At 41.4% G+C, this 19,735-nt stretch overlaps 1 protein-coding gene across 5 annotated transcripts in view; it reads left to right on the top strand.

Annotated features, from left to right (window-relative positions):
* The window catches only part of Hr4 (nuclear hormone receptor 4), a 382,937-nt gene that overhangs the window by 215,427 nt on the left and 147,775 nt on the right, over window positions 1–19,735 (top strand). The window contains exon 1 of one of the 5 annotated variants that reach the window (XM_076525984.1): window positions 4,369–4,444. The exons of the other annotated variants lie outside the window; for them this stretch is intronic. The gene's annotated coding sequence lies outside the window, so the exon portion shown is untranslated. Of the gene's footprint in view, window positions 1–4,368; window positions 4,445–19,735 lie in introns of those variants that run through there. 5 annotated transcript variants of the gene reach the window in all.

The following is a 19,735-nucleotide window of genomic DNA, read 5'->3' as shown; positions in this document are numbered from 1 at the left end:
TTACAACGAATAATAAATATAATAAATATTTTTATCGTACAAAAGATCGATCTTGTACTCACGATTTTATATTATTAATTTTTCCCGGTGTATTTCATTCGATGTACTCGGCTCACCTGCGATCGTAAAGGAAAAATCGAAATCAAGGATCGAAAATAACCAAAATTTCTCATTCTCCTCGTTTCGTCTCTAAGAAATAATTTCTACTAGTTTTCACCTTTTCTTTTGAAATACCAAAAGTAAAAGTGAACGAAATAACCACACCTGTAGACAAAGGCAAACATTGCTTCGATCATTCTGACCATTGTCTCATCGTATTTTTACAATTTTTAACCGCTTAGCCACGCTGATCTCTATTCAAGATCAATCTCGCGCGCGTCTCGTCGATTCCAAAATTATTCCAAAACGTTCGAAAATTCGCGAATACGAAATTCGCAAGCATTTCGACCGAAATCGTAGAAGAAGCGTCTCTATTCTCAAGATGTTAAAGTCGCCTAAAATTTGCGATTTATCACGATCCACGTGCGGCCGCGTCGTCCGCGGCCGAGCGATTAAAGGAACCCGAATTGTCGTGCGAACGGGACGACAAAGATTTCTTCCGTAAATCCGTGCAACAAGTATCCGCGAAGGTGGCTGCTAAACGAGGAGATTTCGCATCGTCTCGCGAGGAATCGGCACCCGGAAAATCGAGTCGCGCGTCGTCTGCGCGTCGTCTTCGGCCGGTCTTTCGGGGACGGATGGCAGTGCGTGGGTATTACGCATGCCCTCGCCCTTGCCCTTGGTCGATACTCATCCCCCTCGGAGCCAGGCTTTTTTATTTCCAGAGGGAACGCCACCCTCTGCTCGGCGTTGGGCGCCTTCCTTGGTCGACCACGTGGCGGCCACGTGGGCCGCGGCAGCGGTGATCGGGCGCAGGCGCGGTCCAGGCAGCGGGTGGGCTCGCGGGGGTCGACTACATCCCCCGTCGGGGTGAACGCACTCCGGGAAAGTAGGCTAGGCGTGGCCTAATTGCGAATCTCCGATACTTATAATCGAATCGTTAAAATGATTTTCGCGCGAGCGGCCTCCGCCCGCCGACGGTAATTAGCGGGAACCGGGCGGCTCGCGTCGATATAACGAAACGTTTGTTACACGGGAAATCGTTAATGATTCAGCCCGCGTTTCCGGTGTCCGCCGACGAATCCGGAATCTCATTTTTTTCTGGCCGGCGCGGCGCGACGAATCGGATCCTATTGTTTATCGAACCGACGCTCTTCTGCCGGCGAATCTTGTTTCGATATGGAACGATGTGTTTCATTTAAGAAGAATGGAAAACGTTCGATTCGGCGAAAGCTACGGTGCACGATGATAATTTTTCTTCTTTTTAATTTCTTGGCGGAAGCGGTTCGATGCGACGTACGAGGATGAGATAAAAAAATTGCATGAAGTGAGCGAGTGGTTTAGCGGAAACGCGGTTGACAGCGACGTCGACGCAGCGACGAGAACAGCGTGATTTCTTCGCTGGTGATCTGCAACAAATCGTTGCAACAAATCGACGTTGATCGATATCTGATGCAAGTTGACTCGACGAACGAATTCGATTCCGACGAGTCTCGAAGTCTAGACTTTAACCCCTTCGCTACTAAGGGAAACGCTCTTCTTCTCGACGTTTTAAAATCGATGGTTGCCGTATTTAATTATCGGTCAATTTTGGTACAAAAAATATATGTAACATACATACAATATATGTACCATGTGCAATGTTCGTCTTTGCTTCACGACCAAAAGAAATTGCTTCGCAGAATATCATAGTTAGCATATTATTTTTCATAGTAATTGCAGTAATTGCGTCTCATAATTTTCTATCATTTTAGTTAACATTTCGTTATAATGAACCAATAAATAAAAGACGATTGCGTAATAATCCCAGCCATAATTTGTGTCACCTTTACAGTCCATTGGAAGAAATATTTTCCATAAATATTCCAAAGAATTTATTTCGCGTCTAAACAAACTAAAATAAACGGTCGCATGCTAATACATTCACTCTTAGCAACCTTATGGTACTGTAAGGGTTAAATAGGGTTAAATGAAGGATTAAACAAGGGTAAAATAAATGCGATATATTTCTTTACGGGCGAATCTAAATTGCGATCGTTGTCCATCGAATCGTCGGAATCGACGCCGACCAACAATTTCTTTCGCAATTATCGTTGCAACTGAAATTAATACGATCTTTATTATCGTTGTGTACACTCCAAAAAACCTACTACTAGCCTTTATTATTTATTACTTCATTTATACCAACTTTATTTATTACTTACTACTTTTTGTAAGGGTAAATAGGGTTAAATAAAGGTTTAAACAAGGGTAAAATAAATGCGATATATTTCTTTACAGACGAATCCAAATTGCGATCGTTGTCCATCGAATCGTCGGAATCGACGCCGACCAACAATTTCTTTCGCAATTACCGTTGCAACTGAAATTAATACGATCTTTATTATCGTTGTGTACACTCCAAAAAACCTATTACTAACTCTTATTATTTATTACTTCATTTATACCAACTTTATTTATTACTTATTATTTTTTCGAAGCTATCTCTTGACACATTAACCAGAAAAAAAATATGCGCAAACGTAAAAAAGATCGTTTAAGCAGAGACGCCGGCGTCCTATCGATCAAACGAACGTGCGAAACGTAGCACACATTTGTCCCCGGCGGCGCGAGTCCCGCGCGCAGTATTGATTTTTTTCCGGGAGAATCGAATTCACGAAGCGGCGTCGGGGTTTAATCCGCGGCGTTCTCACCGGTTCGGTGGCAAATCGGAAACTTATCCCCTTCGAAGGTCAACGACCTTGATCGGCTCACCCGGTGGGGTCGAGGCCCTCTATTCGGCCGTGAACTATGAATCAGGATGCTCTTTAGGGGTCGGCTCACCGACATCTGGTTTCGCTAACAGGCTCGCGTGATTAATCCAACCCATTGTACGCTTCGCCGATACACCGAGCCGATCGACGAGTTTCGACAAAATTTATCGCCGGCTGTCCGAGCTTCTCCGCTTTTATTCACGCGCGAGACCCGCGGCGCGAAATTTCGCGGTATCTGGCATTTCGCAGCGTTCGAAAAGCGCGTTTAAAAGCATCTCGGTGTTTTTGAAGAATATACTAATTAATTGATACCGAGTCACGACACTGGAACAAAATAGAATGACTTAACTTTTTTATTTCTAATTTCTTTCTCCCACGATTCGAAGGCAATTCGGGGGCCACGTGACACGATTCGAAGGCAATTCGGAGGCCGCATGCTACGATTGAAGGCAATTTAGAGGCCACATGATATGATTTGGAGGCAATTCAAAGGCCACATTCCACGATTCGAAGGCAATTCGGAGACCACGTGACTCGATTCGAAGGCAATTCGGGGCCTTGTGACAGGATTCGAAGGCAATTCGGGACCTCGTGAGACGATTCGAAGGCAATTCGGGGCCTTGTGACAGGATTCAAAGGCAATTCGGGGCCTTGTGACAAGATTCGAAGGTAATTCGAGGCCTTGTGACAGGATTCGAAGGCAATTCGGAACCTCTTGAGACGATTCGATGGCAATTCGGGGCCTTGTGACAGGATTCAAAGGCAATTCGGGGCCTTGTGACAAGATTCGAAGGTAATTCGAGGCCTTGTGACAGTATTCGAAGGCAATTCGGGGACTCGTAACACGATTTGCAATTTCGCATGCATAAAATGCACATCGTCATGTAAAATGAAAATACTATAAATCAGAAACAATTATTTTAGATTTACAGTTAAAATAGCTTCGAGTGCAAAGGGTTAATTTCCAAATCGATCGATTTCGTCATCGATGCGCGGACGACACTTTCCATCGGTCGGATCACTTTCGGATCAGCTTGCGATCGCGGATTACGAGCACCCCGCGAAATTACAAGATCACGCGGCGAGAGGTTACCGAGGTTAGCAGCAGCCGGTGAAACGAGTTTCGCTTGTGCCCCGCTGGTATTCCGCGCGGTATTCCTGAAATCGTAATGTCCGATCTGGTCGATCAATTTTTCTAAAGGAAAAAAGACGTTCAACTTGGAGATACGCTCCGCGATCCCGCGAGCCGGGCAAGGTCGAAGCGAAACCGCTTCCCGAGAGCGAAGCGATTTCACGGTGAGCACGCGCTTAAGCGAGGACAGCGCCGCGTGTGCGTATACGTATACATACCTGTCGCAACGTCTTGACGGTTCTTTAACGACCTTAACCTTTTTCGGAGGGGCGAGGTCGTTCCGAAAACGGGAACGAATCGAAAACGTTAGCCGTTTGCGGCCGCGACTAAAACGAGGTCGAGCAAAACATTCATCTCGCGTTTCCCTTTTTCTTTCTGTTCCAGGTAAGCCCAACGTCATAACTTTTTGGATCCGAACGATCACTATCCTATGACCCTCTTAAAGACATCGGGGACCATTGTAAGTAATCAACGATGTAATCACCTTAAGCCTGCGTTCTAGTTGATCGATGCGAGAGTAGCGTACGATGATTTTCGACCAAGTTCAGCTGTGGGCGACGACGAGTATACTCGTCCGACACAAAATAATGTCAGTTCTTCACGACGAGTATACTCGTCGCGACACAAAATATTGTCTGTTCTTCACGACGAGTATACTCGTCGCGACAAAAAATATTGTCTGTTCTTCACGACGAGTATACTCGTCGAACACAGCTGACTGGTTAAGCGGTTCGTACGAAGCAAGGATCTTTATCGTTTATCAATTTTAACTGGTCTGCTGACGTTTCAACGTTCCTATGTCTCGATTAGAACGCGCATTTGTGAAATAATGTTAGAACAGTTCGTGGTTCTCGCGATTTTTAACGAAACGCGTGAAACGTGTCTGTTTCTCGTTTGCACAATTTTTATTTTACACCTGCAATTTAAGTGTTAACATTTCTATCAGAATCGATAAAATACAGTATTCGATTAGGTCAGCATCCTTTTCATGCTAATCTCAATTTAATTCTTAATGCTAAATCATTGCGGTTAGTCACAGTGTGTCCCAAAATTATGGTATTTTTGGAAAATGTGAGCTTCCTGAGACCATTCGAAGTAACTTTCTCCTTTACAAAAATGTTCTGCGAGGCGTCGTTAACGAGTTATCAACGAAAAATACCGACCAATGAGAACCGAGCTCGGCTAGCGCGAGGCGGAACGACGCGGCCCAGCCAACAAGCTCGCGAAGCCCTGTCAGCTGATCTCGTCTTTCATTGGTCACTGTTTTTCGTCGATAACTCGTAAACGAAGCCGCGGATCGCATTTTCGCTAAGGAAAAAGTTCCTCCAAATGATCTCACGAACCCCTCAGTTCCCATTGTTCCCAAATACAATAATTCCGGGACACGCTGTATACAACGAATACGCAATACACCAACGAAAAACGAAAATACCCTGCAACACCTACGCTTTCCCAACCCCGTCGACACGTATACATAATTCGAATTTCTTCGTGACACAGTGGCAACGTCCACTCCCCCCACCCACCCCTCGACGAATAAAAATTGAAGCGACTCGATCGACCGTCAGCGTCGACCGACGGCTATCGCAGCGCCGCGATCGACGAACCGCCCGAAACCGGAAGCGTCGCGTCGACTTCGAGCGTCCCAGTGTTTGAAATCCACGCTTCGATCCTCTCGGGGGATGTAGGTCGCGTCCGCTTTCGCAACGCGTGTTCGATCCGAATCACGCACGACAAAAGCTTCGCGAGATCCCTCTGTCCCCAGAAATTGCTGCGCGATCGCTCGCTCGCGCGCGCTCTCACGCGAGAGAGAGAGAGAGAGAGAGAGCCCTAGGCCGCCGTAGGGCAGGCACCCGCGAGAGAGAGAGCTCCCCCTCTCTCCCCCGCGCGCAGCGTCGGTTTCTAATTCGGTCCGGCGGCTCGGCGGCCGCCTCTACCTGCTTCTTAATTCCGGGCGCGTATCCGCGGGGTCAAGTATAGCCCGGGACAAGTTCTCAGATTGGTCGCATCGCCGGCGGAAAAAGCGAGGGGAAGACGGCCGCCGGCGGGGGACGGGGGAGAAGAGAACGGAGAATCGGAATCGAGTGTATACGAAGGGTGAACGACCGAGAGGCAGGGGCACTAGGCTGCTACCCTCTGCGACGAGAGAGAGGCTCGCATAGGGGTCGGACGTCGGACGGAGAGAGAGAGGAGAGACGAGCGAGCGGGAGAGACCCGGCGAGGGAAGCTCCGACGGAGAGAGAGAGAGAGAGAGAGCGCATCGGCCGCCCTCCTCCCGCGGCCCCCCGGCCGCGTCGCCGCCTCTCTCTTCCAGCGCTGTTCTCTCCTTCAGCATGCCCACCGAAGAGGATCAATACGGACCACGTGGTGTGGCAGTAACGCCACAGAGAACGGCGAGCCTAACCCTCGTGCACGCAACAACCTAAACCCGAAACTGGGAAAACACACGAGGACTCCGATGGCGGCGGATGGAGGGGAGGGGGGACGCGTATTCCGCCCGGAGCCTTTTCGACTTTCCCTAACCCCGGGGTGCCACTCTTCGCCCGTCTGAAAGCTTTCAATGTCGCCGGGGGATTATGATAGCTCTCGCTAATTTTTCGGCGTTACGCTCGCCCTGTTGCCTCTCTCTCTTTCTCGCTCTCTCTGTCGACTTCGTCGGGAAAAATCGCGTGCGGAATACGGAAATAGTAACGTTAACCTTTGCGGAGATGAAATCGTGCACTGTTTCCGGAGGCCGCAACCAACGTTCTCGAAAAATGTTTCTTCGATGAGCTTCGAGAATTCGAAGGATTCCGGAAAAACTACCCCCGTTTCTGGGTACGACGGGAGTTCCGGGACACCCGGTATACCGGACACGATTTTCGTTTCGATTTCATCTTGGCGTTTCGATTACTTAAACGTACAATTGTTTAGAACTGTGTGATACGTTTAATTTTTTAGTTTCGTATTATTTAATGTCAATTTTGATGTGATATTTTAATATTCATTTAATCTTAATTTAATATATATATATATATCTTCACGTATTCGTTATTATTGTAAAAACCGTGGAAAATTCGGTTTTTATTTCTTTCTGCCTCGACTCACCCTATCAGAGAGTCTGAAAAAAATCGACAACGCTACTCGCGGTAGTATTTTCGAAAAATCCGCACATTTTCGATTTTTTTTAGTTCGTCATTTCTTGCGACCACAGCTTGCGACCAAAAAATCTGAAAAAATTCTCCGACATACAGCTCGTGGTTCGAAATGCATCTCATTTTTTTTCGAAATTTGATGAAACCACGAAAGGGCCTATAATTTAAAACAATTAAAAATTCATATTTACACATATTCACATGCATATATATATAATTAAAAAAATTAATAATACACATTTATATACATTTATATGCGTACATGTATATATATAATATTTATAACAATATAAAATTAATAATACGATCGCCCGCAGCGATCGAAAGAATGGCCACCCCTGCTTCGCAAGAACGACGAGACTGGATTTATTGGAACTTCTCGCTATTTTTATTACAACGGCGTCCGGGGCGGGGAAGGTTATTCAATCGTTTCCTTCTCAACACGAGGGAGTCCCACGTAATTCGAACAAGTCTAAAATAAAAAGGGGTGCGCGATCGGTTTGCCGGCGTTTAGAGCGTTCGGAGCGAGCGCGGGGGGCGTCTTCTTTCGAGTTTTTCCGAATGGGCCAGATGTAGCCGGTTTCCAGTGGACCGGCCGAGATGAAAACGCGGCGCCGAGAAAGTGTTTTCTAATAAAGCCCCCGACGTAGTCCGCGGCAGATCCTATTTTTGGTCAGCTATCGATCGCGTTACCCTCTTCGTGCACTCGATTCACCCCGGGCTGAAGCCCGCGTTAGTTTACCGACCAGGAACGGCCTTTATCTTTCTGGGACACGAAGTCATCGGTGCACAGTGGCTGATCTGCATCGATGATCTTCTGACCTCGAAGTACGTAGCCACGGGACCCGGCTCGCCGAAGTTCGCGATACGCGAACGAGCGGCTTTCGGCAGCGCGGCGCCCAGCCGAATACGCTCATTTTTCTCCCTAATTTCGCGCTCGGATCGCGCACGAAAATGAACGGTTCCGGAAGAGGAGGCGCGATTATTCGAGCCTCCCAAATTATCCATTTTCGTTTCCGAGATCAATTAGGTGTAGAATTTACTGTAATCAGATTTCGCCCTTAAATCGACTTTTTCTCGAAATCCTGAAGTATAATAAATTCTCTCCTAATTTTCCTTTGGTTTGCGAGCGAAAATGGATAATTTGGAAAGAGGACAATCGTATAATAATAATAATAATCGAACAATCGTGTCTCCTCTTCCCAAATTGTCCACTTTCCACTTTCGTTTCCAAGATCAATTAGGTATAGAATTTACTGTAGTTAGATTTCGCCCTTAAATCGACAATTTTTTCTTGAAGTATAGTAAATTCTCTCCTAATTTTCCTTTGGTTTGCGAGCAAAAATGGATAATTTTGGGAGAGGATAATCGTATAATAATAATAATAATCGAACAATCGTGTTTCCTCTTCCCAAACTGTCCACTTTTCTTTCCAAGATCAATTAGGTATAGAATTTACTGTAGTTAGATTTTGCCCTTAAATCGACAATTTTTTGAAATCCTGAGGTATAGTAAATTTTCTCCTAATTTTCCTTTGGCTTGCGAGCAAAAATGGATAATTTTGGGAGAGGATAATCGTATAATAATAATAATAATCGAACAATCGTGTTTCCTCTTCCCAAACTGTCCACTTTTCTTTCCAAGCTGTAGATCAATTAGGTACAGAATTTACTATACTTTGCCCTTAAATCGACTTTTTTCTCGAAATCCTGAAGCACCAGTAAATTCTCTCCTAATTTTCCTTTGGCTTGCAAATAAAAATGTACAATTTTGGGAAAAGAATAATCGTATATTAATAATAATAATCGAACAATCGTGTTTCCTCCTCCCAAACTGTCCACTTTTGTTTCCAAGCTGTGGATCAATTAGGTACAGAATTTACTATACTTCGCCCTTAAATCGACTTTTTTCTCGAAATCCTGAAGCACAGTAAATTCTCCCCTAATTTTTCATTATCTTGCAAACAAAAGTGTACAATTTAGGAAGAGAATAATCGTATAATAATAATAATAATAATCGAACAATCGCGTCTCCTCTTCCCAAATTGTCCATTTTTACGCGCAATCCGAGCGCGAATTAAAGAGAAATTACTGTATCATTATTGATCACCGCGTGTGAACAAAGAAATATTGTTACTCGGCTCTTAGGGATATCGCGGTGGGTAGCAGAGGAGGAGGGGTAGGACAATTGGCTCCGAGATATCGATGGAGGCACGGAAAACCGGCGCGATAACGTCGAAAATGGCCACGGCAAATAGAACGATAAGTCGATCGCTGATAAGAGACTCGTGGATCGCGGAGCGAGCGTAGCACACCATTTCGTTTCCGATAGATAATCACGGTGTAGATGTAAATTCAATTGATAAAAAAGAGTCGGAGAAGATATTTCCTCGAGCGAGACCCGCGAGAGATTTCTCATTGTAAAGGTAAACGTTGCTCCGCGGATATTTTACGAGTCTGCTGTAAATGCGAGATCTCGTCTTCGTCTTCATAGAAAACGCCTACGGAGGAACGTTTCATTTGCAAGGAAGGCTGCGCGGGCCACGAGACAAGTCCGAGAGCGTAAAATTTATCAAGTTGAAAATTGAAAATACGAGTGAATTGTATTTGTGCGAAGTGTGAGCAACGTTTGCTCAACGTTTCGTTTAAAGCATCGTTTGTAATAATAATATATTATATAATATATTAATATATGATAATATTAATATTAATTGTATATTATAATAATATATTATGTAATAATTATTGTATAGTAATAGTTAGTGTTATAGTAGTCAGTAATATAATTAGTATTATAATATATTAATATATTATAATATTAATATTTTAATGTATATATTATAATAATATATTATATAATAATTATTATATAATAATAGTTAGTATTATAGGAATTACAGTAATAATTAGTATTATAATATTAATATTAATATATAACAATTATTACATAATAATAGTTAGTATTATAGGAGTCAGTAATAATTAGTATTATAATGTATTATACAGTATATTATAATATTAATAGTAATATATATTATAATAATATATTATATAATAGATATATACAATTAATATTATATAATATAATTATATAATATATATATATTTCGTTGAGACACATTCCGCAATTTATTTCTGACCTAAAAGTCCAATTTTTCTATTATCAATCTATATCGTGTGCTTTAATCAGCGCTACGTCAATAGTCGATCGCAAATTCTAGTAAAATTTCACGGAACAGTGAAACTAGGAGCAACAAAGTTCAGTAGCCATCGATTCCGCGTCTGCACAGTTAAAACCGGTGGTTTAATCAGAATACTCTTCGAAAAGGTTTTGTTTAAAAAAAGGTAAAACGAGAGAGAGAGCGAGAGCGAACGAACGAGCGAGCGAGAGAGAGAGAGAGAGAGGGGGGCAGAGGGAGACGGAAGGAATGTGTTTTTAGCACACTCTTGTGTTCATTAAGGCACTCTAACCCTCGCGAGTTATGCGCCAGCATTTCTCCTATAACGAACACAGCCACGGCCAGCGAGAAGAACACAAACACGAAGAAAGGGGGTGTAAAGCCTACCCTTGTAGATTGCTTTGAAGGAGGGTTGCTATTACGGATGGTTTCATACATTGCACACCCCTGACTTCGAGTCTAGGTCGGTCATTCACCCCGTCACCATCCCCCAACATTACCCGACAACCCCCTACCGACCTCCCAGCGATCCTCCACCACCCTTCGCGCGCAACTGACGCCCCACTACTCCCCCTCTCCCGCTTCCACCCCTATCCGCGCGGTGACGTCACTGAAGTGCTTGCTCTCCTCTCGCCCGTCCCACCCTTCGTCACTCGCCCTCCACTCAACAGCAGCCCCCAACCTACCGCTCCCACCTTTCAACCCCCTCGCGGCCCCGCCGCGCCGCTGCGAAATCCTCCCTCCGTGATATACCGGGAACATCGGCGGCGATGGTGGTGGTGGTGGCGATGGTGTTGGTGGTGGGAGGTGGGTGACGAGGAGGCAACATCGACAGTGGCGTATAGAATAAAGGGGTGCGCGGAATTTAAAGATTCACCTTCGATGGGGCCGGGAGGTGCGCCAGTGATCTTGTATCGAGCCGTATGAACCCGAGGTGAGGAATAATATTACTGTTAGCCCCCCGGACGAACGATTAAACCGGAGCTCTTTCGATCTCACCCTCTCATGCCGCCCTCTGCGCGCTCGGTATTATTATTCGACGCCGACGCCGCCGCGGAATTTTCAAGGATAACGTTGAACCGAATCGTCCCGATTCGGGTAGGTCCGGGAAGATTCCGGAGGACAGTTTCTTTCTTCTGTCTTTGAACGCGTTCGTTCGTTTTTTTTCTTTTTGTATTTTAATCGATTCGAGGGCTTCGATATCTTCGCAGATTTATCGCGTGCAACGATAATTCATCGTTTGCACGCGCACCTTGGAAATAGGGCTACAGTAAATTCTTCCTAATTGACGCACAGATTATGAACAAAGATGGACCACTTGGGATTATTCGAGCCTCGTAGCTCATTTTTATAGTCGCCAATTATCAACGTCTGTAATTTGTGTAATAATTTCTGATTTATAGTCTGAAATAGTTGCAGCGAAGATATTCGTTGTATTTTGGTTGATTTAAAAGTTAGGGGTAATGTCTCAACTGAATTTAATCGGGTGGTTAAAAATAGCATTGCAAATTTAAGATTTGTTTTTTTAGGAATTGTAAAATTGTAAGGTTTTATCTCCACGAAAATTGAATTAGAGTTTGCGTTTTATAGGCACTTTGCTTAGAATTTAGGGGTTTCGAGGCTCGAATTGTTGCTCAAGTTGTTCTATTTTTGTCTAGAAGCTGACAGAAAATCGAGGAGAATTTGTTGTAATCAGTATTTATTAGACAGCTCATTCTGCAAGATATTAAACTGTATGCAGTTTGTTAAAATATCTTGCAAACTTTATTTTGCCGCTTCGGGTGGACCAAAGTTCTCTTAAAAAGGAACGATTTTTTGTTGAAAATTGTAATAATAATAATCATTATTATTATAATAATATAATGTAATATTTCGTTTTATTACATTGTAATCCTCACTGAATTCACAACGATGTGCATAAATTTGAAATTCCATACAATTAGCAATAAGTACGATCCACGCTATTCCTAATTGTAACGAATTTTGAATTCATACGTAGAATTATACATTCGGTGAAAATTACGATACAATAAACCGAAACGTGTGGTTATTTTCATATTACAACTTCGTCCAATTATTTCATGCGACACTCTGCAATTTTACACGCACATTTTTACATGTACGATCGTTTTCGTACGATTTCAATTATAAATGGAAAATTGTTTGCTTTACACACAACTTCTCAGTGCATTTGAACACTGAATCGCGAATATCTGATTTCTTTGTTGTGGACACAGCTTGCGATACGTTAAAAAACGATATTTCATTCAACTTACTAAATTCAACTTGTTCAATTTATTCACTGTAATCGGTAATAATATTTGTTATCGATACGAGATTATAACATATCACTTTATATAAATTTACAATATATCTCTTTATATAAATTTACAAGATATCACTTTATATAAATTTACAAGATATCACTTTATATAAATTTACAACATATACTTCGTAAGTTTATAACATAAACTTTATAACGATTCATAACATAATACAGGGTGTCCCAAAAATGTCTCGCAATCCAGAAATGGCGGGTTCCTCGGGTCATTTGAAGCAACTTCTTCCTTTACAAAAATGTTCTCCGACGCACTGTTAACGAGTAATCAACGAAAAACAGCGACCAATAAGAATCGAGTACGGCCGACGCGAGGCGGCCCAGCCAACCAGCGCGCGAAGCCCGGTTCCGCTCATTGGCTCGGTCGCCTCGCGCCAGCCGAGCTCGCCTCTCATTGGTCACTGTTTTTCGTTAATAACTCGTTAACGGTGCCTCGGAGAACATTTTTGTAAAGGAAAAAGTTGCTTCAAACGACCCAAGGAACTCGCCACTTTCCGATCGCGAGACATTTATGGGACACCCTGTATATTATACTTTATATAAATCGCTTAGAAAATCAGCGAACGAGCGATCCGCCGATCCGTGAAAGCACTTAACATGCCCGCGGAACACGAGGTGTCCGCGCGCCGTTAAAAAGACGTAATCCCCGGTGCCTCAACTTTCGATTTCTTGATTGACAAGCGAACCTGCCGCGTACCACCTGTTCCGCGGAGCGCGAAATGTGTGTCTAGTTCTCCTCCGCCGACAAATTTGCGGAAGTGGCGTGCTCGGCCGATGTATAAAATTTTTAGCCTCATTATCATTCGATTATGCTAACGCCGTAGCCCGTAACACTGCCACCTTTCTCCCGGTTCTCGCAGCTTTCCAGGCTTCACGACCGGGCAACTTATCAATTTCGTTGCCCGGTGCCATTTAATCGGGTAACTAATGTGCCGGCACGTGGACGAAAATATTCCCCGGAAAAATGATCGGCGAACGTTAATTGCGCGCGATCGAACCGTGCTCGGGAATAGGAACACAAGTGGAAAGTTGACCGACGCGTAAGACAGGAACGATGCTTATCGGTGAGACACGTGTCGCGTGTCCACCGTAGCTCAGAATTATTTGAATCTGTTGGAACACAGCGATCTGTAATATTCACAAGGTTTTTTATTATTTCTCATGCATTATTTTAATATTTTTCTAAACTATTCTTCTTCTTATTATCCTACTTTTGAATACTATTATATTTTATTTGTCTAAAATGTTTTAATGTTCTCCTAAAATATTTAAATTGAATTATCCTTGTAGAGCTTCTTTTTAGGAAGAAAACTCGTATGGGTTTCTGGAGACACATGTACAGCTATGCTATGCATACAAGAGTGTCCCAAAGATATCGCAATCTGAAAGTCTGGGGTTCCTGAGATCATTTGAAGCAACTTTTTCCTTTACAAACATTTTCTCCGAGGCGTCGTTCACGAGTTATTAACGAAAAACTCTGACCAATGAGAGGCGAGCTCGGCTGGCGCGAGGCGGCGCGACGCGGCCCAGCCAACGAGCTCGCGAAGCCCAGTTCCGCTGATTGGCTCGGCCGCCTCGCGCCACCTCCCGCTAGTCGAGCTCGCCTCTCATTGGTCGCTGTTTTTCGCCAATATCTCGCAAACGAAGCCCCGGATTGCATTTTCGCTGAGGAAAAAGTTTCTTCAAATTGCCTCAGGAACCCCGTATTACCCAGAAATACCACAACTTTGGGATACTCAGTGCATTCTTGTCTCCAATCTGAAGGACAATCGGGGAGAATTTTAAAATGTTAACTGGATTAACAGATGCACTCTAATGAAACCATGGGATCCATCGACGAAATTCTCTCGTCGAACGTCTCGTTTCGCGTCTCGAGTTCGCGCGTTTAATCCGCGCTGACGTAGCCCGTGCGACGCCCGCCTTATTGTTGAGCGTTGACGACAGTTGACTCATAAATAGTGGGCAGAGCGACTATTATCTACGCGGCGGGCTCGATAGACGATGGATGATGATAGGTCGGCCGGCTGCGAAGACGAGAGAAAGTTAGCGACCTAAGAGAAGCTGCTGCTGGCCGAGATAGTGGTACGGCTATGCCGTTTTATCGAAAGGGACACGGCTCTGCAATCCATTCTGCCGTGAGATACGCTCCGAGAAAGTTGATACGTTCGAGCTTTTATCGCGATTTTCAGCATCCATTTCCGCGTCAGATATTACATACTGAAAGTGTCCCAGAAACTTATCTAAATAATTCATCCTCGAAAAATTGAACAAAAAGAAAATATCGAATCGAAGACGAACACATTTTTCTGAACCAACAAATGCTTCTGTCGTTGAATCGTCGTGCGCGAATTCGATGATTTTTACGTTGTTTATAATACAAATGAAATCTCGGCGCGAACGATATAATGTAACAAAATAGTAATATTAATGTGGAAAATAATTATTAATCGTGTAAAAAGCATAGTGTTTCTTGTTGTGCATTTTTATTTTATGGGGGACTGAAAAGATTAATTTTGCTAGTAGTTAATGCTTTGATGCTTAATAATATTTAAATTAAAATTTTATATATGTATAATTACGTATATTAAAAATATAAAATATATAAATATATAATATATAAATAAATATATAAATACAAAATATATTAAAAATATAAAATTACATAATTACACAATTAAAATTAAAATGATAAAATTACATAATTTAAGTTAAAATTAACGAGCTCTAATTACAGTATATTTCGCTCCAATAACTGTTTTAACCATTTCTATTAAAACTAGATTTTATATTAAAATCTAGTTTTATTACTAGATTTTATAGTAATAACAGTAAAACTAGATTTTATATTAAAATCCAGTTTTATATAATAATATAACTAACATAATATAATAATACAATAATATATAATATATAAAATTTTATATTAAAACCTAATTACATAAAAAAAATAATCCCTTCGAACAATCGCAATAAATAAATAGAAAACAATCCCAACAATTTCCGAAAATTCTCCCAACGTCTTCTCGGTTCCCTATTCGACTCGCACATTTTTGTCATAAATCGCACAAAATCCGCGATCCAATCGCAACGCCCGCTCTGTTCACCGATTACATAATAAAAAATGTTCACGATTTCATCAACGTTTGCAAAGGGACAGCGTTTAAAATGTAATCGCGAGGAGAATACGCGACCGCTGGGACGCGAAAAGGTGCGCGAAGATCGAAAGAGCCCGGTTTTTATATCAATCAACGCGGAAAAGTAAATGCCCCGATAAATTTGATCGGCCGCGTATCCCGTGGCTTTACAGCGGCGCGTGCATTCGGGCGCGCGGGTAATTGCATAAATTTCGCAGCCGGTTGGCCGCGGTCGCGGCTTTTCGGCGGCAAAAATCCGTGCTCCGATGAGAACCGCTAGCCGTGCAAGGCTGCGCCGCTTCGCAAAAGGTGAATGCATCGGCGCTTCCTACATTTACGCAATCGATCCCCTCGAACGTAGCTCGCGCGCGTTGGTATCGCCGCGCGTCTGTGTGTGTGTGTGTTTGTGTTTGTGTACCTGTGCGTGTACACGTGCGCGAGCGTGCTCTCGTGTGCACGCGTGTTCGAGCCGCTCGCACACGCAGAAGTGTGCTCGCGATATCGTGCGAACGCGAGTGTGGAAATAATCGGTTCTCATGGGTCCGCGGCGCGGGCCCCATTCTCATTCAGGGACCAGTAGGCGATCGCTGTGAATGGAGGAACGATTTGGCGTGGTCGGGACGGAATAAGACGCTGCCCGAGGGAACGATGGGACTATTATTATTGTTATTATTATTATTATTCGTATATGTGTTAATTAAGAAGAACGTGTTTCTTCTCCTGTCAAGCTTTATCATTGTCGTTTATGGCAAAAATGAGCAGCTGAAATAGTCAATTGCGAAGACTTCGGGAGAATTTAATAATTACTATTTTCGTTAATAATAATATATAATAAAATAATAATAAAAAAATATGTAATATAATAAATAAAAATATAATATAAAAATACAATAAATAAAAATATATAAAATAATAAATAGATATATAACATAATATAATAATAAAATAATAATAAAAAATATGTAATATGACAAATAAATATAGAATATAATATAATATAGAAATACAATAAATAAAAATATATAAAGTAATAAATAAATATATAACATAATATAATAATAAAATAATAATAAAAAATATGTAATATGACAAATAAATATAGAATATAATATAATATAGAAATACAATAAATAAAAATATATAAAGTAATAAATAAATATATAACATAATATAATAATAAAATAATAATAAAAAATATGTAATATAACAAATAAATATAGAATATAATATAATATAGAAATACAAGAAATAAAAATATGTAAAATAATAAATAAGTATATAACATAATATAATAATAAAATAATAATAAAAAATACGTAATATAATAAATAAATATAGAATATAATGTGATATAAAAAATATAATAAATAAAAATATATAAAATAATAAATAAGTATATAACATAATATGATATAAGAAATAATAAATAAACATATAACATAATATAATATAAAATGTAATAAAACAAAAATATATGAAAGAATAAATAAGTATACAACATAATATAATATAAAAAGTAATAAATAAAAATATATAAAATAGTAAATATAACAATAAAATAACGAACAAACGCAAAAAATATACTTCGAACCATACCAAAAGCGACAATACCAAAAGAGAGAGAAAAAAAAGGAATAAAGACATTTCGAAACGATCGAAGAAACGAAGCAGCGCGTCTTACAAAATGTTTTCACCGGCGTAATCCTTTTATCCGCGCGCGACAAAAGACGAGTTACGATCGAAGGTGATAATCCTCTTACGTAACGGTGTGTTCTCCGCGCGCGGATTTGTGAAGATTTTGATGCAACCTCGATATAGAGAGATTACTTCGAGCTCCGCGGCTCGCGCACTGCCAGATTCTGGTCGAGTTCGCGGGACAGTATCGACGGTGCATCGCGCGATCAATGGAGAACTCGCGCTGCCCGTTTCGAAACGAATGGCTCGCTCTCTCCATTGGCACCGGACATCTGTCATTTTCTATCGTCCATCGGATTTGTCGCAAAGCATATTTCTGACCGGCCCGATAACAGTTATATTTTTGTTCCGGCCCGGTCGACGTTGTTTTCAAGCGCGACGTAAATAATCGCCGCTGCAACAAACACTTCCGCGTGGCTCTCGAATCGAACGCGAAACTTGCGAATTTGCGGCTCCGGCGCGTCGAGCTGTTCCGTTTAGAATTGCGAGATTTAATCGGCCGAGGTTATATTAAATAATTAATCTGCGATTAATTTTAATTTATTATTAATTAATCATTATTATTGTATTATCCGTTACGATTAGGCTTCAGATTTATCGTCGGACTAAAGAGAGACCGAGCGTTGACGTTTTATAACAATGATAAAATTGGGCTTATTCACAATTTGTATAATTTTTATAATATAATTATATAATATATATATATATATATATATATATATATATATATATATATATATATATATTGATCTATACTGATCTATATATCTGATATATATATAATATATAATATAATAATATTATAATTTTTATTGTATAATTTTTATTGGAATATGTGCCGACGAACGTATTCTTTGCATTAAATTTTCAGTACAGAGAAATTTGTCACGCAAGTTCATCGAAAAGATTCTTACGTTCTCGTAATTTCGGTGTAACAATGAAATAAAATCGGGGGGGGGCGGTATAATTTTGATCAGTTTGATAATTCCAGCGTTAAAGTATAAGCATAAATAATAAAAAATGTTGTCGAAGAGTACAATAAATTCTCCGTAATTGACGCTCGGCTCGCAGGCAAAAATTTACAATTTCAGATGACAAAGAGAAGATAGGATTATCGCAGAGATTTCACAGAGATTTCAACAGATTTCAACAGATTTTTAAACGACCGACGGATCGTCGAAAGACGCCGTTACAATTACGTTTCGTAATTAGCCGCGTTTAGAATCTCAGTGCGCGGAGCACGGTGCAGTAATCGGCGCGGTAAACTGCGTACACGAGGAGCGCGTCGTTCGTCTAATTAAAAGGATGCTAAAGATTACGTAAACGTGGTCCCAGAAATATAACGATCGACGAGTCGCTCCGTTTACTACCGTTTTATTTATTCGATCGTCGTACTTTTTTAATCGTGAAATTACGCTCGCGTTTACGACGCGATGTTTCCACGGAAGATGATCGCGCGTTAATAAGTTAAACCGTCGAAACTCGTGCAATTACTTGTATTATGCGTTCCTTTAATGAAACACTTCTTCGCCGATTAATGGACAATATAACATTTATTGCATCTTAGCGGAATGCTCGTCCCGTTGCTGCGTGCTACGCGATAAAGCGCCGGGCGAGCGCTGGCCGCAAGCCCGGTGATTTCAATGCATGGGTAATAGCACCATCGGTAAGCATGCGTTCATTAATTAAAGCGACCGGCTTGTACAACTTTTCGCCGCGCCGCGTTTGCGGCTTTATTAGCTCTTTCCCACGAATATTATACGTCGGACTATTAAAAAGTTCCGCGTTATCACTTGTTGTTATTAATGTATTACAGCGAGGAACGAAAATATCGGCTCTCCTCGCGACCTAATCATAGTTCGCTCTTGCAATTGAGAAGATTTTGCTGGCTGTTAATGTTTTTAGACAAGTTTAGATTAGAGAGACATTACTGCAACGTTCTGGAAATAATGTTTTAGAAGTAACGATGATCACTAAAAATAATTATTTCTATTTCTTATCATTAGAAATATTTGACAATTTGGGAAGAGGTGACACGATTAATTTGAATCTTGCGTCTCGTTTTATAGTTACGAATTATCAACGACTATAAAAACGAGCTGCGAGGCTCGAACAATCGTATCTCCTCTTCCCAAATTGTCCATATTTGTGCACAATCTGAGCGTCAGTAAGGAAGACATTACTGTTTGCGTAATGTTTTTAGACAAGTTTTAGACAAATTTTAGACATTTTGTTAGACCTTCTTCTCGTGCGATTGACGTTAGAGCTATTA

This window comes from Megalopta genalis, chromosome 1, assembly GCF_051020955.1.
Source record: "Megalopta genalis isolate 19385.01 chromosome 1, iyMegGena1_principal, whole genome shotgun sequence".
NCBI lineage: Eukaryota > Metazoa > Arthropoda > Insecta > Hymenoptera > Halictidae > Megalopta > Megalopta genalis.
Note: the sequence above shows the minus strand (reverse complement) of the source record. Positions and strands in the feature narration are given on the sequence as shown.